Below are 23,482 nucleotides of genomic sequence, written 5' to 3'. Positions count from 1 at the left end.
ACACGCTTGTTTTAAGCGATAAATAGCTTTCTTCCGTCGGTATACTAAGGTTGTGTCTATGTCAAGGAACCCCTGTGGTTGTTGTTGTACCCCAATTTTTGACTCAAAGATTCCACCTCATTTTGAATTGAATCTCAAAAACTATGATCATTATTATCATCATTCATTTATGCATCATTTACTAACCAAAGAAATACAAAAGTTTGTGTTTGCTTGTTGCTTGTTTCACAAGATAGGTGATTGATTAAGGAGCTCAGGAAAATGAGGGTTTTGTGGCTCATAATGTGGCTCAAGCCTTCTCATATGCTCAAATGATTTCCCTCATCAATATCCTAGCCCAATTATGGTTCAATTTAAGATTAACAACTTCCGAATTCATCTGGTACACAAATTAAGGTTTTTGACCTAATTTTTTAGAAAGTTGACCTTTGTTCAAGGCAATGTCTTGTGGCTCAAAACATGGTTCAAGGATATCAAATGACTCATTATAATCCACCCATATCACCCATTTGGTTAGAAGAGTCTGATTTAATTGATACTTGGTAGAATGCAATTCATTTGGAAAAAAGTCAACTGTCTAAGATCACATTTTACTTTTGAAAAATTTCGTCAACCATGGACTTTTGAAGATCAAAAACATGAATATGAGATTACTGAAGTCATTTGATTAAGAAAAATCAATCAATGAGTAAAACGTCAAAGGTTGTGGTTTTGACTTTTTCATGAAGAAATACATGTTTTATGCCTAACTTTGAAATGTCATAACTTCTTCAATAAGTAACCATTTTTTTGTGCTCCAAAGGTTCAATTGAAGAGGAAATCAAGATCTATAACTTTGTCCTTGTGAAGATTTTTCCAAAAATGAAAGGGTTTTAATTTATGAAGCTACAAAGTTGCTGACTTTTTCAACACTTAGAAAATTTCATGAAAAGGCAGTTTTATTCACTAAAAGTAAGCAAATTTGGAGCCACTTTCCATCATTATCAATTGAGAAATTAAGAAAACCCCAAACATGAAAGTTGTAGTGGATGTTTAGGGCTTTACAAAATATACATGAACTCCTCCATATCATTTGTGAGCTAGGAGATTCGAAGAGATGGAGTTGGACATCCATACATGAATTATAGGTCCATTTTCATGAAGAAATAAGTTGCAACCATGAGCCAAACCTACCAAATCCTTGATTACAGGTCTAATAACTTGCAAATCCTTCCTTAATCATAGGTTTACACAAAGATTTGATGCATTGTCCAAGTGTTTGGATCATTAACCAAATAATTAATCCACTAGGCATAAAGACATGACTTCCATTCTTCTAAAGTGGATTTAATCACCAACAACTCTTGCATTGAGCCTCTAACTTGTTTTCTCTGGCCAAACTCCAACACAAACCCAACAAGCAACCATCTAAAGCTTGCCACGTACCTTTGAAACCATAACTTTCTCATTTCTTCACCAAGAAGCAAAGTCACACAACTTGAGTTTGAAGCAACCATTTGATCAAAATTTTCCCCCACAAACCACAAATTGTGCCTATAAATAGAGGCATTTTCCTCTTGAATAAAACACATAAAATCTCATTTCACTACCTCACCTGTAAGCTCCAAAATTTTACTTTGCATAAACTTATAGTTTTTTAGTTCCCAGTGTTTTCTGTGCAAACCAATCACTCAAACACCTTCCATATACTTCATAGAAAAGGTCAAACCCTTAACATTGCATCTATAACACCTTAAACACCATCCTCCATTTTCAAATTTTGTTACTTGCAATTAGATTTGGATAGAGAAAATCAGGCCATCTCAAGGTGTTCTAAGCATTCAGTTAGCATCACCAAGGTTCCAAGAAGTTGTTCAAATCATCAACACTTATCTGGAAGTTCTATAAACACAGTTTCGATCTCCACTTGTAGAGGTAAGTTTTCAAATATGGAACTCTAGTATCTGTGCATCATTTTCAATAATTCTCGATTCTATCTTGTTTAGAATCATGTAAGGATCAAAAGCCCTCTGTTGGTGTTCATTTATATTAGCTATATGTCATTGAATTTGATTTTGAAATTCCAGGGTTCTTATAGTTTTTTGAGAAATTATTGAGCTACAGCTAGAATTAGCTTATGATTGATACATTTATGTATTCGTGGTAAACAATAGAACAACTTTCATGTTTATAGTTTCTCATTTAGCTAAGAAGTGAGTGAGTTGTGTTTTCTAGAGATTCTTCATCTCAAGGTTGAAGATGAAGTTTGATTTTCTGCACTTTGAAACTTGAATTAAAATATATTTGTTTGTTTGGGTTTCTACCATTGGATGTATCTGATAACACGAAAATGTATCACATATTTGGCTTGATTTACATAGACTATTTCCCTATTTTATTTTAATTAAGTTGCTTTATGTTGGTATTATACTGGTATTTTAATGTGTTTCAGGAATTTAATGTTTACAAGGCTCGCTTGAGAAAAAGAGTAAAAATGAGAAGAAATGAAGTAAAAAAGATAGAAAGTATAGAAGAAAATAAGGGGGTGAAGAAAGAAGCATATGTACAAAGCCCAAAGGCCCAATTGGCCCACGACGAGGGGCACTCTCTAGCCCCTGCCGCTCGGCACACTCCTCCCCCTGCTGGTCGGCACACTCCCCCTCCTGCCTGTCGGCACCCTTTGCTGTTTTAGTATGTGACGTTAGTCACACACTCAGACGCGCTCGTCACGTCCTAACTTCCTCCTATTTTCCAGCCTTCCTCATTTCTCTCCAAAACCAAGTCTGAGACGAATCCACCTAAATTTCCTCCCCTATTTTCTCAACCCAGAGGCCGAAGCATCAATATAAATACGGAGCATTCCATCAGTAGGGAGATCTCTTCTTTACGGCAGAATTTTTCTTTGTTTAGTTTTTAGGCAGATTTTCTACCATGTAAAAGTGGTAGTTTCTCACATCGAGGAACTACCACACGATTAGAATTAGGTTCTGTTTCGTTTCATTACGCGAAGATTAATTTTAGAAGTTAATTCCAGTTTCTTTTATTTCTTCATTTACAGGTTTCATTTTATGCTTTCTTATTTATTCTTATTTATCGTCTCTAATTTAATTTCCATGTTCTTCTTAATTTCTATCCGCCTATTTAATTTGTTTACGCTTAATTCCATTTCCGGCTAAATTGTTTTGAGTCCGATGTGTGAGGACCGTCGTCTCCGACGAGACTCGGTATTTATTATGTTGGCTTAGTTATTATTATTAATTTATATTTTGGTTTATGTTTTTAATATTAATTTAGGTAACCTTGTCACGAGAGTGAGAGGTTACTTACCACGATTTCGTCATGAGAGTGAGAAATCTATTAAGGTTCGAACCGGCACTGCGAGAGCGTGGGGGTCGAACCAGATAGTAAAAACTAGGCATTAATCTTAAACATAGCGAGAGCGCTTTAGGATTAATTAGAACTTGTTTAGTTTTCAAAACGCGTTCTTTGATTTAAGCGGGCGAGCGAGAGCAATATCCTACGGTTGAAGAGCGTGACTTTATTCAAAACCACGAGAATGTGAGGTTTAGTCTTTAAGCTAATATTTTCTACTAAATATGTTTTTAACATTTTTTATAAGCCAACACATTATAGAGTTCCCGAAGTACGCGGAATCACATTCCAGTCTCTCTTTTCCTATATTTATCTTAATCTTAGTTTTATTTCAGTTTTAGTTCTTAGGTTCCCCTTTATCAAACATTCATTAGCCTTAGCTTTACAAAGTAACAATAGATTACAGTAGGTTGACATTGGTCTCTGTGGTTCGACAATCTTTTATATTACTTCGATATATCCGTGCACTTGCGGACGCATCAAGTTTTTGGCGCCGTTGCCGGGGACCAAAAGTCAATATTGTTATTCCGTTGTTACACCGTATAGACTAAGGCATTAAAGAAAAAAATAATAAATAAAAAATAAAAAAATATTTATCTTATAATCCTAGGTAGATGTATCACCCAAATTTTTTCTATAACTCTCATTCCCAATATCTCGAAGAACCTCACCCAAATTTCCCATATAATTACCATTCCCAGTATCTCGAGGAATCATATGAACCCTATAAATCCGACCTCGAAATATTATTGGAGAATTTCAACGCGTCACTACCTGATTCTCACCCAAGCTACCTCTTCAACCACCAATCCCAACATTTCGAGGAGTCTGAAGAATCCCACAATTCCAATTTTGAAACATTCATTGAGGATTTCAATTCAACACTATCTTATCCTCAACTGAATTTTCTCTACGATCACCACAACCAATATTTTGAGGAGTCACCTGAATCCCATAAATCCGACCTTGAAATATTAATGGAGAATTTTATTGAAACGCAAACTCTTTCTAGGCTAGAATCTAAGATGACGGAGTGCTTTGTGGAAACACAAAATACGATGCTAACCCACTTTGAAGAACCACAAGAATCCCATAATTTCAACTTCGAAGCATCAATGGAGTATTCCGATGAGGCACTAACTCACTCTAGGTTAGAATTGATGTTGGAGCACTTTGTAGAGACACAAACCGTCCAAAACCAAGAGTTTATCAAACAAAGTCTTCAAAACAACGAAACCCTTAGGCAACTGACAACTGTGGTTGAGTCTATAGCAAATCACAACGAGGCCGTGGCAAGTCAAATCTCCCAACTTGAACAAAAACATCTAGGACCCTTCCTTGAAGAGCATGTGGATATTGTAACAACCAGTAGTGAACAACAAAGTGAAAATCCTAAGGAGAGTTATGATGAGTTTGAGGAGAGTGATGAAGAGTTTGACGAAAGTAATATTGAGATTGAGGAGATTTCCGGTGAGAAAAGAGTAATGACTAAGGAAAATCCACCAACACCATCCAAAAGGGAGGTTGTAGAAGAGATTGAGAAGGAAGCACTTATTGTAATTCCTCCTCCCTATAACTCGCCGATTCCTTTTCTGCAAAGTTTTATGGAAGCTACGATAAACTCACAATCGAAGATGTATGTGAAGGTATTGGAAAATACCCACACCAATGCATCCTTGTTTGAAGTCTTGCATAAAAAGAGAAAGTTCGAGGACCATGAAACTAGGGATGTCATCACTGTTAAGAGGGGAAGATTAGTATTTGAGGTGATGGCTGAAATCACTAAGCTCAATCTTGAAAAGCTGATACTTAGGATAGATCCAGAAACACCACCACAAGATCAAAAGAATGAACCACCCCACAGAAGAAAGAAAAGAAAAGGTGAGGGATATGTGAGATGGCTCGATAAGTGGCCATGGAAATCTACGATTACTAAAGGTTCAACCGAGGAGTTATTCTCGAGAGAACCACCATGAGTGCTTGCACTCTTAAGCCGTCGAGCTATCAACGTTAAACAAAACGCTGCGTGGGAGGCAACCCACGAGTTTTAAATTTAATGTTTCCCTTTTATTGTTTGAATTTGCAGAAAATAAAAGTATGGATCGCTTGTCACGTCTCAACCATATCTAGGCGAAAAATCTATAGATGATCATCTCAAAATCGAGCGGGTCTCCACGCACATTCCTACAAATATTGCTGCTGGTGGTGACACCGTTGATGAGCATGATAGGAGAAGGTATTTCCTCCGGACGCGGAGCAGATTTGGTCGTGATAGCCCGCCAGTAGCATCCATTCAGGTTATGTCTTTCCTTTTCCACCTTTTATTAAAACATTGAGGACAATGTTTGGTTTAAGTGTGGGGGAGGAATTTACCGCTTTCATTTATTGCTTTATCTATTTTCTTTTAGTTGTGTTGTCGAGTCTTTATATGTGATTTTTAGTTGCTATTGAATTTCCCCGAAATTTTAAAATTTTAACCACCAACAAATATTTTCTTTTTTGACGCATGGTATACACTCTGAAAGTATAGAGGTTGTCGCACTTTAGGCTTTATTAGAAAGACTTGGGGATGTTTCAACAACATCGATACCGTCCTGACAACCTAAACTCCCTCATTATGTGAGATCCATTTGAGTACCCATTATGCCGAGACCTTAGGCTCAAGTTTTCAAAGTAGCTCTTAAGTAGTTTATATTAGTAGTCGGCACCATCTTAAGCACAAACTACGTAGGGAGTCGATGAATATAAGTGAATGATCCTGTTTTTAATAAATAAATGATTTAATTGAAAAATAACCTTCTAAGTTAGGTGACCCTCACCCGGTCATTTAGACCAACGGTTGTTAAACCTATAAGGATTTAATAATAAGCACTCACTGTTGGTTGGCCCAGAGGTCACTGGTACTGGACTTGGTAGGGAGGGTTACAGTCCGATCCCCCACAACCGCAGTTGGGAAAAATGAGGTTGCACCACTCAAATACAGAAACCTCTTGCTAAAGAAAAGAATAGGATCATAGTCGCTAACCGATTTCCCTACTATGTGCATGTACGGATAACGAGCTTAATGTGATTGCGCTTGAATGAAAAAAGTGAAAGAAAAACGAGAGATATAGGTTGAGTTATAATGGTATGATTCGAATTGGTTTGTATAAGGAGGGAGTTTTTGAACATTGTGTCGATTCGATGTCCTTGGTTTTGAACATCTAGTACCTATCGATCTAACATTAGCCTAGCATCCACATATGATTAGGAGTCGTGTCGTGCCTTTATTTTTAAAATAAAAAATGCTTAATCATTTTCTTTTACCATGTTGGTTGATTGCTTGAGGACAAGCAATGGTTTAAGTGTGGGGGTATTTGATAACACGAAAATGTATCACATATTTGGCTTGATTTACATAGACTATTTCCCTATTTTATTTTAATTAAGTTGATTTATGTTGGTATTATGCTGGTTTTTAATATGTTTCGGGAATTTAATGTTTACAAGGCTCGCTTGAGAAAAGGAGTAAAAATGAGAAGAAATGAAGTAAAAAAGATAGAAAGTATAGAAGAAAATAAGGGGGTGAAGAAAGAAGCATATGTACAAAGCCCAAAGGCCCCATTGGCCCACGATGAGGGGCACTCTCCAGCCCCTGCCGGTCGGCACACTCCTCCCCCTGCCGGTCGGCACACTCCCCCTCCTGCCGGTCGGCACCCTTTGTTATTTTAGTGTGTGACGTTAGTCACACACTCAGACGCGCTCGTCACGTCCTAACTTCCTCCTATTTTCCAGCCTTCCTCATTTCTCTCCAGAACCAAGTCTGAGACAAATCCACCTAAATTTCCTCCACTATTTTCTCAACCCAGAGGCGGAAGCATCAATATAAATACGGAGCATTCCATCAGTAGGGAGATCTCTTCTTTTCGGCAGAATTTTTCTTTGTTTAGTTTTTAGGCAGATTTTCTACCATGTAAAAGTGGTAGTTTCTCACATCGAGGAACTACCACACCATTAGATTTAGGTTCTGTTTCCTTTCATTACGCGAAGATTAATTTCAGAAGTTAATTCCAGTTTCTTTTATTTCGTCATTTACAGGTTTCATTTTATGCTTTCTTATTTATTCTTATTTATCGTCTCTAATTTAATTTCCATGTTCTTCTTAATTTCCATCCACCTATTTAATTTGTTTACGCTTAATTCCATTTCCGGCTAAATTGTTTTGAGTCCGGTGTGTGAGGACCGTCGTCTCCGACGAGACTCGGTAATTATTGTGTTGGCTTAGTTATTATTATTAATTTATATTTTGGTTTATGTTTTTAATATTAATTTAGGTAACCTTGTCACGAGAGTGAGAGGTTACTTACCACGATTTCGTCACGAGAGTGAGAAATCTATTAAGGTTCGAACCGGCACTGCGAGAGCGTGGGGTTCGAACCAGATAGTAAAAACTAGGCATTAATCTTAAACACAGCGAGAGCGCTTTAGGATTAATTATAACTTGTTTAGTTTTCAAAACGCGTTCTTTGATTTAAGCGGGCGAGCGAGAGCAATATCCTACGGTTGAAGAGCGTGACTTTATTCAAAACCACGAGAGTGTGAGGTTTAGTCTTTAAGCTAATATTTTCTACTAAATATGTTTTTAACCTTTTTTATAAGCCAACGCATTACAGAGTTCCCGAAGTACGCGGAATCACATTCCGGTCTCTCTTTTCCTATATTTATCTTAATCTTAGTTTTATTTCAGTTTTAGTTCTTAGGTTCCCCTTTATCAAACATTCATTAGCCTTAGCTTTACAAAGTAACAATAGATTACAGTAGGTTGACATTGGTCTCTGTGGTTCGACAATCTTTTATATTACTTCGATATATCCGTGCACTTGCGGACGCATCAGTATCACCACTCCAATGGTAGATCGCATGCCTTTAAGTCCTTTGCCATGCCATGGGTCTAGGGTTCGAATCCCCCTAGCCCCAGACCTTTTTTATTCTTTTATTTTTCAAGGATTTTCAACTTGTTTTGTCACTTCTCCTTATGGATGGGCCTTATGACCAACAATGGCTCCTGGCCTAGTGGTTAAAGTTTTAAGCTGTGATCAAGAGGACATGGGTTCAAGTCCCCTTAGGTGCAAAACCCAATTTTTATATCACTTGTTTTTGTTAATTGATTTCATAACTTTGGTTATTTATTTAAAATATTAAATCAACTTATTTTCATTTGAATTTTTGTACACTCCTTATTCAAGTGACATATTTTATGAATATATTTTAAAAATCCAAAAATATTATTTATTTAATCAATTTTTAATTAAATAAAAAATAATGCTTTTATGCCTCTTAAAAGGCCCTTTTAATCAAGTATTTTCAAATGATTTCTTCACCAAATGTTTGGATTAAACTAGTGTGATTATTTTAGGATTAACCCTACCTTCCTTTAAAGTTTATACCATGATCCCTTTAGTTGTTCACTAGGGTTTATTTTAATTTATAAAAATGATTAAGTTAGTGTACATATACTAAAACCCTAATCTCAATATCCATGATCTTTCCCTCTGATTCAATGAAATACCATGTTGATACTAACTTGATTGCGATGATCTATCTTTGTTAATCCACTTGTACATATGCTTGTTGATTTACATATTTGTACTTTATACTTTGGTTATGATAATCTTTGTATATATACATTGTTTACTAACCCCAAATGCATGAGATATCCATCCATCATCACATCATACTCATACATACATGATATGACCTTGAGGTATGTCATTCCTTTTATTCATAGCATCTTTTATACTTGAGTTTATGCATTGATATCTTTGTACTCACCCTTTGATTGTACCCATGATACACACACCACTTGAGATGCTTATCCTTATATGCTTGTTTGAGATGTTGAAGTCCTCATTGATGCCAAAAATCCAAAGGAATGAGAATGGTATTGACCAAAATTGTCAAGGTACTCACTCTCTTTTCCTCCTCTTTTACTTTGTTAAGTATTGTTAAAGCTTAGCACCTTCTCCCGGTTTTAAAAATGATTTTGTATTATTAAAGCTCAACCCTTTTAAATCAACCTTAGTTTTGTATTATTAAAGCTCAACCACCACTCTTTTAAAATTACTTTTTTCTTGTATTGGTAAAGCTTGGCACCTTTTAAAAAAAACTTGTTAAGTATTACTAAAGCTTAACATTTTAAAAACCCGTTGAGTATTGGTAAAGCTCAACACCCAAAATTATTTTGCCACTTGGATCTTTATTTTCCTTTTAAGGGGAACTACAAATGCTCTGACTTCCCTATTGCACCTAAGGAGTGTATAGGCACAAGATGCGATGTCTTGCCGAGCAGACTTTTAAAAAAAATTTCTCACCATCCCACTCTATTTAAACAAAAAACATAAATAATAAAAAACAATAACAATAACAAATATATATATATATATATATATATATATATATATATATATATATATATATATATTTGAAAGAGGTTCCTGTAGAGTACTACAGACGTGAAGGGTACTAATACCTTCCCCTTGCATAACCAACCCCTGAACCTAAGATCTTTGTTTTCTTTTATTAATTTTGATTTGAAAAACTTCTTTTGGGTTTTACTTCCTGTTTTTCCCATTTCCTTTGGAAACAATAAAGTGCGGTGGTGACTTTCACTAAAATAACGAGCTGGGTCAATCCAATGGCCTCAGTCTCAATTTTTCACCGCTACAATTATTGCATGTAAACTTCTTCTTGCAGATCCCTATTCAGGAAGGCGTTGTGGACTTGTTAAATTTCCCACTGGTAGGTAATTGCTAGTGTGAGTATAATCCTTAATATGGTAGGTTTTACAACCAGAGATAATGTCTCATGGAAGTCAAATCCCAATTGTTGATGAAAGCCCTTAGCAACAACTTGTGCTTATACTTATTGGCGCTCCCATATGCATTCTCCTTAACCTTGTAAACCCATTTACACCTGATTGGCTTCCTATCAAGTGGTAGAGTAATCAGGACCCGTGTATAATTCTTCATAAGTGACTCATGTTTTGATTTCATTGCTAAGGTTTGGTTTGTTGTTGTTGGTTCAACATAAACTATGAAAGATTTTAGTTTGGATTTCCCAGTATTGGCTTAAGTGAGGATATGGTGATCATTAACCAAAAGTGGGGCCTGAGTGATTTGAGTGCGAAACGTTGGTGAAATAAATTAAGACATGGTCTGAAAGTTTTGTGATGTTGTGACATGGTTTTGTCCAACAAGTGTAGCAGACACAGTTGGTGATTGAGATATAAAATATGGAGAAGCGGGACTAGTTGGAAATTGACAAGTGTCTGACACATGTACAAATTTACTTAGAAAGTCTTATGGTGATGGTGGATTATGTCTAGAGGTAGATAGGTGGTCATGTGTACCAGGTAAAACATTGTGATATGTAGGTGAGAAAGAATTTTCTATAGTGTTATGCATTGTTTGGATAGTTGGAGACACATAGCTAGATGAAGTTTTGTTCAAGTGGAGATTAGGGTTGGACTTAGGTAGAAACAACTTCAAGTTTGTAGTCTTGGATGAATGGCTAGGTGGAAGTTGTGAATTGCCATGTGCTTTGAGATAACTTTTTTTACAACGAACCTCTATTTCATTGAAAATAATATCTTTTAATATGAAGATCGTGCCTTCTAGATTGAGACATTTATGACCTTTATGTGTTGGAGAAACACCTAAATATGTGCATTGCTCACTTCTGAATTGGAGCTTATTCTTGTTGTAAGATCTTAGTAAAGGAAAACAAGCACATCCAAATGTTTCGATTGTGCCATATTTAGGTTATATGTTTAATAGAACCTAAAAAGGTGAGCTGTAATCAGAAAAAGCATGAGTAGGGGAAATGTTGATCAAGTACACTATAGTGGTGAACTATGGTCCCAAAGAGTTATTGGCATGGATGCATGTGAAAGCATGGTCAGACCCATTTCCACTATCTCTCTATGTTTTCTTTCCACCACTCCATTGTGATGTGAGGTGTAAGGACAAGTTAATCTATAGATTCTTCCTTGTTTAGTAAGTAACTTTGTGAAAGGCCTATATGCACCCCCAAAGTCTGATAGTGTAGCCTTGATCTTTGCATTGAGTGGACACATAGTTTTGAAATAACTTGAATGCACTTAATGCATAACTTTTGAGCTTGAGTAAGTAAATCCAAGTGTACCTGAAACAAGCATCCACAAAGGCAATATTTTAACGCCTCGAATTTAGTTAATTATTTAGTTAAAATAATCAAGGATTTATTCATTGGAATTAGTCAAAGTCGGAATTTATCGGTATTATTCTAAAGGCATAATTGGATTATTATGTTAATTTGAGCAGTTAAGTTATGGTCGGATTAGTCGGAGGAATACAATTGTGAGATGGTATTATGTGCGTTATGGATCAATTGTAGTTGTGGAATATTATTGGGAATAATATTCGTTATGTTATGTGATTATTTATTTATGTGTGTTATTTGGATTAATTGAGTAATTAGAGGAATATTATGAATTGAGCCTAAGTGGAAGAAATATAACACAATGAGATTGGATTGCGGGTTAAGCCCAATTAAGAAAAGAAGGATAGTAAGAGAGTTAGGGTTTTAGAGACATAACTCTCATTTGGAAAAAGAAGAGAAAGAAGAGAAAGAAGGGAAGAAAGAGGAAAGCTATAACATGAAGAGGAAGGACTCCATTGAAGAAGGTGAAGCTTTTGATAAGGTAAGGGTGGGGTTCTTACTCTCTAAGGGTTGGCATGATGATGGGTATGGTAGAGATTAGACTTCATAATTGAATATCCATGTTTGTGTGAAAATTGAAATCTTGATGTTGTTGATGAATGAATTGTGGAGCATTTGGTGGAATTGATAGAGGTTTATATGATGGGGTTTTGATTGTATGTTGTTATCCATGATTGTGTGGAAATAGAATTTAAAGTTGTTAGGGTTCATACTAGATTTCTATGAAATTGTGATTCTAAGTATGTTGGATGATGTTTGAATGTGAACCCATGGTTAGGAACATGTTTAGGAACCTTATATGTGTGCTAAATTGCTGTTAATTAATGTATAAATCGTATGAGGGTTAGTAGTTGTTATATGAGGTGAATGGGGAAGAAAAATGGTGAATTCTGAGTTTTTACGCAGCCTAGGTCGACCTACACAGAGCCTGCGTCGACATAAGCAACCCAGAAAGGAAAAAAATCTAGTTTCCTTCAGTTTACGTCGACCTGAGCAATGCGTCGACCTAAGCAACCCAGAAAGGCAAAAATCTGGTTTCCTTCAGTTTGCGACGACCTGAGCAATATTTGCGTCGACCTTAGCAGCATCCAATTCTTGACAGATTTTTGTAAAGGCCATAACATGAGTTTCCGAACTTCGATTGATGCACCGTTCGAAGCGTTGGAAAGCTAACGCAATGAAATATACCATGATGCAATAAAATGATTCATAGGATATAGTCTCCTATTATGTTTATTAGGATTAAGTGATGAACTATGTTGTGTTAACATATAAAGTATGCTCTTTGCTATGAATCGATGTAACCATGTTGCAGTATAACTCGATGTATGCTTTTCTTATGACGATACAACACTATTGAGATGAAGATATGCACTTTCCTTATGATGAGATAATTATGCTTTGTGATGAATTAACAATGAATATGCTTTCATTAAGAAGTTGAATTAACCGTGTTATATCGTTATTTGAATTGTGTAATGTGATGTTTGTTGTTAATATGTTTTATTTGAATGTTCTTGTGGAGAGTGATTACTTGATGACTTAATTATGACGTGGTTGTTTTAATAACATGTATGTATATGAATATGTGTTATGGCTTGATGAAATGTGAACAACATGTGTTGATGTGATACGTTGTAATTTATTCATATGGTATACCGCAATGAATTAATGAGGATGTGCACAAAGGTATTGGCAATTGTTTAATACATGTATAATGAGATGTTGAATTGGTGAATACTATGAGTATGATTATATTTGAGTGATAACATGTTACTTGAATCGTATCTATGTAATATGTGAATTGGTGTTGATTGATAATAATATTGGTGGCATGATATGTGATATGATATTCATAATGAGTGTGAATGATTATATGCTAATTGTTGTAATATGTTGAATTTTTGTTGTTGCCGTAACATGATGAATTTGTTGTTGTTGTTGTAGACCCTATGGTCAATGTTGATAAGTTGTATTGTGTTGATAAGAATGAAGTTGAATAAATGTTGTATGTTGATATGATATGATGACGTGATTGAGATGTGGTAAATTACTATGATACGGTTATTTCCATAGAACCTTGGCATTGAGCTTATTTTGTTTAGCCGATGTGGTTATGTTTTTTAAGTTGGTTAAGTTGTTTAAGTTGTTTATGTTTCTTATGTTGTTTAAGTTGTACTTGTGGATGTGCATTCATTGAGTCGCATCTATGGCACTGTTTAAGTTGGCCTATGAGGAAAATGTTTTGTTGGCCTAAATGGCAATTGTTTAAGTTGGCCTATATGGCAAATGTTTAAGTTGGCCCAATGGCAAATGTTTAAGTTGGGAGATTTACTCCAAATGGTACCACATGCATATACATAAGTTTGAGTCGCATTTGAATTACATTTGAATTGCATTGGATTGTTTTTGGATTGTTGAGATGATGAGATGTTGTTGTGACGTGTTGACATTATAATTGTGAAATTGAATATGTTGTCTTAATTGATTAATGACATTGTTGTCGTTTTTGAAAGTTGTATTATATTGATAAGTTGTTTTGCGATGAAAATTGTTGTGAGATGTTATGTGGTGAGAAGTGGTGAAATTATATATGATCTATATCTCCTATATTATTTATCATGCATTCCTTTATATTGTAAGATATCTCACCCCTTTGTCGATATTTCCCCTACTATGGGAAATGGGCAGGTACTCAAGATTACTCGTGGATGTTCGAGGTTATTGATGTGAAGTCTTTATGTTGCTTTATGGAAAGTCGATTTGATGTCCATTGCTCTGATACGTAGCACTCGAGGGGGATTATTCGTTATTATTTAATTGTTGTATTCCATGATGACATTTGTTTTAAGTTGAATTGAAAGATGTCTATAAGTTGAAATTGGAAGTTGTTGGATAAAGTTTTGTTTCTGAATGCTATGTATCTTTGTTAAATGAAATACAAGTTGTTTATGGTTTTAAGTTGAAATGTGGCATCCCATCATTTTAAGTTTAAATGCACTCTGATTTTCGCTTATACTTGCGGGGTAGATTTGGGGTGTTACAAATATAACAGGAGAATCCACTGCTTTAAGGAGAAGGCAATGGTCCCCATAAAACAGTGTGCACAAGTTCAAATAAAGTAGTGGGCTTAGTTATGGACGATGGTGAAAACAATTTTATATCTTAGCCAAGACAACAAGATTAATAGAAATCAAGTGTTTCTTTATTCTTAAAATGCAAGTTACACCAACTTACAACTTTATGAATGGATTTGGGATGAGCATGCCCCAATCTAGCATGCCATAGGGAAATTTTATCTAAGCTAGCACTATTATGTTTATTAGTAGTAAGGGAATTTTTGGAAACTACTACATTATTAGCTATTGGTTCTACATCATATGTCTTGTGTTGCAAGTTACACCTTGAGGAATCTACTTTTAGAGTGTTGAAGCGATATAGCCCACTTTCATCAAAGACCCCTTCAAGCAGAACTTGGCTAGATGCCCGAGATTTCAAAAAGCATTTATTAGGATAAAACTAAAAATAGACATTGTTATCTTTGGAAAATTTTGAAACTAAAATGAGATTTCTAGTTATCTTGGGCACATGTAAAAGATCAGCTAAATGCAGGTAGATGTTAGACACAAGAAAGGAATGAAATTTTGTATTTCCTATTACTTGAACTTTCAAGCTATGTCCATTTCCAACAACTACTTTATTTCGGCCAACACATGATTTAATATATTGCAAATTAGAAGAGTTAAAAGTGATATGGTGAGAGGCACCTGAGTTTGCAAACGATGCCTGAGATTTTAATCCCTGAGGTAGTTGTAGTTGATCATGATGAGTTAGATAGGCATTGGCAGAAGTAGACGTGTTTTGATTCTTGTTGTCTTTCTTGAGCTTAATTGTTGTTGGTGGGTGTAGAGCTTTTAGCTTGAGCTTTTGGTAGTGTATACTCAAAATTTTAATCAAACATGTGCCAGCAATCCACCACTGTATGTCCATACTTATTGCAAAGTTAATAAGATGGTCTGGTTCCAGTTTTGAAGTTGGAGCTGCCTCTACCTCTTCCTCTAGCAGGTTTCCCTCTACCACGTGAGTAATAACTTTAACCTCTCGAGCTTTGTGAATTGGTGGATTGAAAATTCCCCTCTCTTGTGTTAAGAGTCTCTAGTCCAACAAGACAGATTTCCCCTTCCTTCAAGAATGGACATTTATCCATGGTAAATTTTATGCCTACTCATTTTGATATAACTAATCTTCTTTTATTCTCTACGTGTATTATTAGGATTCCTAGAGAATACACACTTGCCAAAAATTCATAAATCTCTAAATTGGTTTGCTAGGAAGATTAATTTTTCACTTAGCCAATTTCATTGTCATGTTTCCTTGTAGTTGCTTATGTTTTTCTTTACTGGGTCACTTATTTGCTCATTTGCACTATTTCTTCATTCATAACGCTTTAAGTTTTTAACTTTAAAGCGATTTTTTATTTATTAAATCTAAAAAGTAGATAAAATTAGATAAAAGTAAATATTATACCACTTAAAACTTAACCTCCTAAGATATATAATGAAGGGAAATGTTAGCGAGGACTCCAAGACACTCTTTAAGAGCTTAAAAAAGTAAGTTTATTGGTTTTCTTTAAATGAATTTGGGATAAATTTATTGGTTTTCTCCCAAAACAATTTTATAATTTCCATGAGTTAAGTATTGAATATACATAATTTTGGTCCTTATCAAAGCATTAACTATCTATAAAAAGGTTGTAGGCACATGGAGAATGTTCATATTTTTAATGGTTGGATGAATTAGTTAAGGCTTAATTAGTGTCTCTAATATGGGGGATCTTTAAGCTAATGATTTTAGTTGACTAAGTTTAGATGAAGAAACATATGGTACCTTAGACTTATATGTTGAAGGGAGTTAGGGGAAGTAAGAGTTAAGTAAAAATAGAAGAGATAAGTTATGAATAGAAGAGTTTGCATATTTGCTTCTAGCATATGGGGGTCTTCAATTGCAATTGAAAAATATTTTATAGCAGATAAAAATAAACAAAAGGTTGATACTATTTCTATCGCAACGCAAATTATCATTACAATCTCATAATCTTACCAATCGGATGAATAATTTAATGCTAAGTCTCAATTGTAATCTGAATCAATTTCCTAATTATGTAGAGAGGAGAAAACATTAAACTCATAAAACTATATAATCATAAAAGATAAATTCATTTTAGAGATAATAACAACAATTACATAGATTACATATTTATGGTAGAATTATCTAGAGAGAACTTAATCTAAGAGAACTAGTCAATCATCTTTAAGGGACTCATGGGTTTAATAGTATGAATCTAAGAATAAAGACTTACAATGATTAGCAATGATCCCTTAATAGCATTTTTTCTACTCTCCTTGGTACAAAAAATATGCCATAGACTCTCAAAAAATAGGATCCATATATATATATATATATATATATATATATATATATATATATATATATATAATTATGACATCGCAGAACCGTGGCATGCTCTAAGCTAGCCACACTATAATTAGTTTTTTAATTGATTCAAAATTCTAGAGGAAAGTGATATCGTGTGTCTAGTGTTTGTGCACCTATTTTTTCTATTTTGTGTGGATATCACAGATATGCCGGAACAGTGCATCACTATTGTCTATTTCTTGTGATTTTCTCTGATTCTCCCACGTTATACGTGTGTCACACCTCTTCGTGCTTTGTCAATGTAAATTCCATAGTAAAATACTATTAAATTTTTAAGTTAGGATGATTTTGACTTTGTTTGGTCTTTTCATGAATCTTCATAATCTTTAATAAAACCCTACAAAAAGGAAATGCATTAAAATAAAAAATATTTTAAAAATAAAATAAAATTTATTGCTAAAAATATAGTTTGATGAACTGTCATTTGTAAGTTATGTGGATTTTAGTGATGTTTGTTGTAAGTTATGAGTCTAGGTTTAGGAGGCAATTATGCATTAGGATATAGTTACTAAGAACATTGAGGTGTGGTTCTTGATAATATTTTGATTGTTAGAGCTCTTAGTTGAAACCTTGAAGAAGCACGGAAATAGATAGAACCAGGCAAATAAAATGTTGTATGGAGAAGGTGAACATAGGCTTCCAAGAAACAGAATGATTCTTTTTGGTTTAAGAGAATACTTTGACCTTTGGATGGTTTTGATAATAAAGGCGAATCATATTAGATGAGTATGCTTGCTACCACTTCAACTAATGGAGAAAGAGATTTTTATGGCCATAGGATATCAAGCTAGAGTCCAAACCTCCATAAATGTTTGGTAGTCTATTCATGTAAATTAATACCTGCAAATTAGGTAAGTGGTTTTGGCACCACCCTTACCCCAAAAACTTCATGATGACTAAATGGTCAAATTCATTTTTATCCATTGCTTTATGCAAAAATCATTTGCTCTAAAACAACCTCTAGAAATTTACCATGCCTTAACCTCAAATCCGATGACTTGTTATTTTCTTGAAAGTTTTCACTATCTAATGACGAAATGAACAATAACATTGTAGCCTTATAAAATATATAAGTCACATATTTTAGACCCTTATCTATTATCACTTCACTGTGTGACATCTTCAACCCCCATGTTCTAATTTAGTGCAATATCCTAGATCATCAAACATGCTTATGTATAATCAGTTTCGCCAGAGCCCTAGAACATATCTCATATAGTGTAGATAAAACTCACAATCATCAAACTTTTTAAGTCTAATCGTACTAATACCATGAAATTTGCATGCCATATTGTCACCAAGGTGAACTACTCCTCTTTCCCACAACTTCAAAGTCTAGCTCAAAGAATTCTTTTCTTGGACACGTGTGATAAGTGCAACCTGAGTCCATGACCCATCTCACTTTAATCTTCAAACTCGACACCACTAGTACAATAAAACTCTTATAATCATCCTCATCCGAAGTGATTAATTTTTATGACAAATAAAACAATTAAACCTTGACTTATACAACCTCTTTTATTTAGACATTTATCTATTATATGTTCTTCCTCTTGAGACACTCAAGCCTTCGCCGCCGTCATCAATCTTAAAACATTTCACTTTTGAAAATTCTTTAGAACTCACAATTGTCTGGACTTCATCCAATGTAATAGTACATTCCTTACCATAAATAAGGGTATCCTATAAGTGCTAAATGGATATGGGTAATTATTTCAACAAGAGTAGAGCCTTGTTTTCATATTCAATCTTCATATCATTAATGATCTTCTGAAATTTTGTAAGCTTCTTCACTATGAATTTGTTCTCCCCAATTTGAAATGAGTAGAGTTGTTGTTTCAAACATAACCTACGGGCCAAAGACTTGGTCATATATAATGATTCAAGTTTTTTCCCCACATTGAAGCCACAGACTTCTCCATTGTGACCTAGCTTAGACCTTTATCGTCGAGGCACAAGATAATGGAATTTCTGGCGTTATCCATTATTTGGATCTTCATCTTGTATTAGGCGTGTAAGCATCAATGACTCACCCTTCAATACATTTCTCGCTAGTTAAGATTATTTGCATCTTAAGTTTCCACAATTCAAAATTGTTGTCTCTAAAAAACTTCTCAATTTGCAATTTAGAGCTCATGGTTCTCACTTGCAACTAACAAACCATTTCCCCCTAAGGTTCACACAATTTGTTGTGAAATTGAATATAACACTAAGAAATAAAAAAGGTCTTCAGTAGAGATGACAACCGGTAGGGTCGGGTGCGCGTTTCACACTATCCAAATCTGCACCCGAAATCACCACCAGAATCCGAACCCAAAGGCTATTCGGGTGGCAAAATAACACCCACGCCCTCACCCGTTGGGTTCGGGTTTTTTCAACCAAACCCGCAGTAAAATACATAAAATTATTTTTCCTATAACTTTCCACAATATATATATATATATATATATATATATATAAGCGGGTGTGATTTTGGGTTTCGGGCGCGGGTTTCTCACAACCCAAACCCGCACCTGAACTCGAATCCAAATCCAGTCAACTCGGGTTTTCACACGTTGACTCGGATTCGGGTGCGGGTGGACCCCACGGTTTGGGTCTGCCTGCCATCCATAGCCTTCAGCAAAACTTAACTCTCTTTGGAATTAGACAACAACTTAACTTAGATGAAGATAAAAGATAAGAAAGACAATATCATGTTTACCAAATTCGATCAACGATCTACTATGGGGGAGATAAAAGCTCTCTGATTCACTATACTTCCAAGAGTTGTTCAAAAAGATTATAAATAAGTTCTAACAAAATCGTCAACCAAGTTCAAAAGAACAACCCCTATTTTTATCCAAGTGTTTCTAATTCCCTATTAGATATCTCCATGGATTTCCTAAATTTCAATATCACATTATAAGGAATTTACCTTTGCATCTCTATGATTACAATTAAGATTTTGAAACCTTTCTCTCTATTTTCACCTTTAAAGTTTTGAAGGTTATTAAGACAATAATAATAGAGATGCATATTTATAATTGTTGAAATCCAACATATACATAACAATCCTAAACCATAACTCATTAACGAATGAATCCACAAAATTAAAATAAAGAACCCAACACACACAAATCGATAAAATCAGACCAAAAGTTCGACAGACTGAACCGCCCGTCGAACCCAAACACAACGTTGTGCCGCAATCACCATGCTGATTTCTAATTTCTGCAACCTCAAAACATGTTTTTTTTTTCTTCACACTACTACAATTTTGGCCTAAGGCCACGCTAAAATTTTCCACGGCTTAGAAACTGTGGCCACATATATGATTTGGCCAGGGTTTTCAAAGCGTAAAATTATGTTATAAAATATTGAATCCGGAGTATGAAACTGTGGCCTTTACTTCAATTGCCACGGTTAAACAACTGCAGATATTTTTAGCCGCAAAGGAAAACCGCGGCCTTATAATTTTCACTTCAAACTGTGGCCCAAATCCAAAAAAATATATCCCTCCAAAATTTCCCTCTTCTTTTTTTAGTTTCCCTCTCATAATTATTTTTTTTTCTAAATTTTTTTAATTAAAAAAATATAAAAAAAAATTGATAAGGTAAATACATCTTTACCACCGAATCAGTTCCTTTCTTCAGATTTTCCAAACCCTAAAATCTCTCTCACACCTCACGTCTCTTCTCATTTCAACTTCTCTCACCCTAACCACAAATTTCTCTCACACCTCACGCCGCTGTGTGTTGCTTCAAATCCCTAACCACAAATCTCTCTCACACCTCACGCCGCTGTGAAAGCACTCTCTGCTTCACTATAACAGCTTCACATTTCTTCACCACTGCAACCATGGCTGAGGGTCCCGCGACAAATCCATCATCCTCTGGCGCCATACCAAGAAGGACAAGACCTACAGTGTCCCCAGCCGCCGTCTCCCCGGTCATTCTCATTTCGTTCAGGATGTTGTCCTCTCATCCGACGATTAGTTTGCTCTTTCTGGTTCATGGGATGGTGAGCTCCGTCTTTGGGATCTCAACGCCGGAACCTCCACTCGCCGATTTGTTGGCCACACCAAAGATGTTCTCTCTATGGCTTTCTTGATTGGCAACCGTCAGATCGTGTCTGCATCTCGTGACCGCACCATAAGCTCTGGAACACTCTCGGCGAGTGCAAGTATACTATCCAGGACGGTGATGCTCATTCCGATTGGGTCAGCTGCGTTCAATTCAGCCCTAGCACTTTGCAGCCGGGGATTGTTTCTGCTTCATGGGATAAAACTGTGAAGGTTTGGAATCTGACGAACTGTAAGCTGAGAAACACTCTTACTGAACACTCTGGATATGTCAACACTATTGTTGTCTAATGATTTTGCTACTCAATCATTGTGGTTTTTGTCTTGTTTGTGTATTGTTTTGTGATATTGATTAATGACTCGCTAAGCTATCTTTTTCATCTTTCTTGTTAGAAAAAGGAACTCGGTGTTCTTTGTGCATGGCGTGTGATATGTTAATTTTCTTAATCCTTTATTTATTTTTCTTACCTATTTGAATGTGAACAGGAAAAAGAAAAGTTGTGGTCGGAAGACTCTGAATATACACCTCTATTATTGTAATGTCTAAATTCATACTTTGGTCAAGACATTCTTGTAAGTCTAGTACCTTCATGATTGATCTTTATTTTATCACTGTAATGTCTAAATTCATACTTTGGTCAGATGCTTAGCAGCAAATGTCAATTCCCTTTTTTAAAATTTGTGAATATTGATTGTCTGTCATTTGAAGTTGAGAGGAAGCCAGAAGCTTTGCTGTAAGCTGAAATTAAATAAAAGTGTATAGTCACTAGCATGAACTGCCGCGCATGTGTAGACAAATTTTAAAACAAGGATTTATGGTGTCAATTGATATTGATCGAGTGTATTTAAAAATACGGATTCATGAATCGAACTCATCTATTTAATTATGCTAAAGATTCATTTATTTATGGTGTAGGATTATTAGAAGTTGGATGAATTTGTCTAATGTGGTGATTGGAAATTCGTTTATAACAATGTATAATATGTATAATCTACTTAATACTTTTTCATAGAATCTGATGTTTTGGTATTTATTTAGTATTTCAGCGGTGAAGGAATTCGTAATAAATTATTACTATTGATTGTACTCTGTTATGACTAATTAGCTCTTTGAAAACTGCAGCAGTGGCAGAGGAGTATCGCTTTCAGCGGTGAAGGAATTCGTAATAAATTATTACTATTCATATGTAATACTTAAATTCCATTATCTTGCACATGAACTTTAAATCAAAAGAGTATGTGAAGCATAATTGGTTGAAACTTTTGATGAAGTTCACTTTAGACTAATGAAGTATGTGGAGTATAAATGGTAGAAACTTTTGATGAAGTATGATTTCTCTCTGCTTCTGACTAAAGATTTTTAAAACAGGGTCCAATGAAGGAACTTTGTGTTATGGTAATGTTATATATTCTGCATTTGATTAATTTAGTTTACTATCACATTTGTAGCTTGATAGGAAAAGACTCTTTTGGTATTGGTTGATATTATTTTTTAAGCATGGTTTGGGTAAGAAAAAGGCATATAGAAATATGAATGGGTGTGAATGATAAGTAGAGTGTTGGAATATTATAATCTAACACTATTACTAATCTTTATTTTTTAGGGACTATTGGTTGTGCATTTGAACAATTGCAAGCTTGCTAGACTTTGATCATCATCATCTTGCTAGACTAAGGTGAGTATCATCATCATCACATACTAATTAATTTCATATATAATTAATGTTTTTTAGATTGCATGTTTCAGTTAGAGGGCATTTGGGTATAGGTTGAGTAATGATTCTTTGCTTTCAAAATATTTTGATTCATATAACCAGATGATATGCATGCATGGATCATCATATTGTTTTTTGATACTGGATATTGTTTGAAAATGCAGAAAATTAATAAGCAGTTGGAAACTATTATATAAATGGAATCTATGGGCAGTTGGAATCTATTTTTTGGCTCCTTCTCGAACAATTTAGTCAAGCGAAGCGCATCGAATTTTATGGATCAGAGGTAAGATCAAATCATTTAACTTACTTAATCTAATACTGAAGTTAGAGCCAAGACTGTAATATAATACAAGGTAGTTTGTTTGTTGATTCTTTATTAACTCTAATTATCATGTATGCATTTAACATATTTTATCAATCATTCAATACGAATTCAAAGATTTTTTCTTCAGATCAAGCTCTCAAACTATTTTTCTTTTATGTGATTTTTGGCTTTCGGTTCGAAGAAAGTTGTGATTTTTGCTTCTGGGTTGTAGGAATTGGGATTTTTATTGAAAAGGGGGAGAATGAGTAACCAGCAGAAGAGGAATTTTCAAATAGAGGCGTTTAAACACAGGGT

General features: G+C 34.9%; 1 long non-coding RNA gene and 1 pseudogene across 1 annotated transcript; one reads left to right on the top strand and one right to left on the bottom strand.

Annotated features, from left to right (window-relative positions):
* Window positions 1-14,772: 14,772 nt before the first annotated feature.
* On the bottom strand, window positions 14,773-17,016 carry LOC131629261 (uncharacterized). The gene is made up of 2 exons (XR_009291996.1): window positions 16,949-17,016; window positions 14,773-15,772 (listed from the first exon to the last, which is right to left on the bottom strand). It is a non-coding gene; the product is annotated as an uncharacterized LOC131629261 (long non-coding RNA).
* Window positions 17,017-18,781: 1,765 nt separating this feature from the next.
* Window positions 18,782-21,623, top strand: LOC131629262 (small ribosomal subunit protein RACK1-like; annotated as a pseudogene).
* The last annotated feature ends 1,859 nt before the right edge of the window (window positions 21,624-23,482 follow it).

Source organism: Vicia villosa, unplaced genomic scaffold (genome assembly GCF_029867415.1).
Source record: "Vicia villosa cultivar HV-30 ecotype Madison, WI unplaced genomic scaffold, Vvil1.0 ctg.000540F_1_1, whole genome shotgun sequence".
Lineage (NCBI taxonomy): Eukaryota > Viridiplantae > Streptophyta > Magnoliopsida > Fabales > Fabaceae > Vicia > Vicia villosa.
Note: the sequence above shows the minus strand (reverse complement) of the source record. Positions and strands in the feature narration are given on the sequence as shown.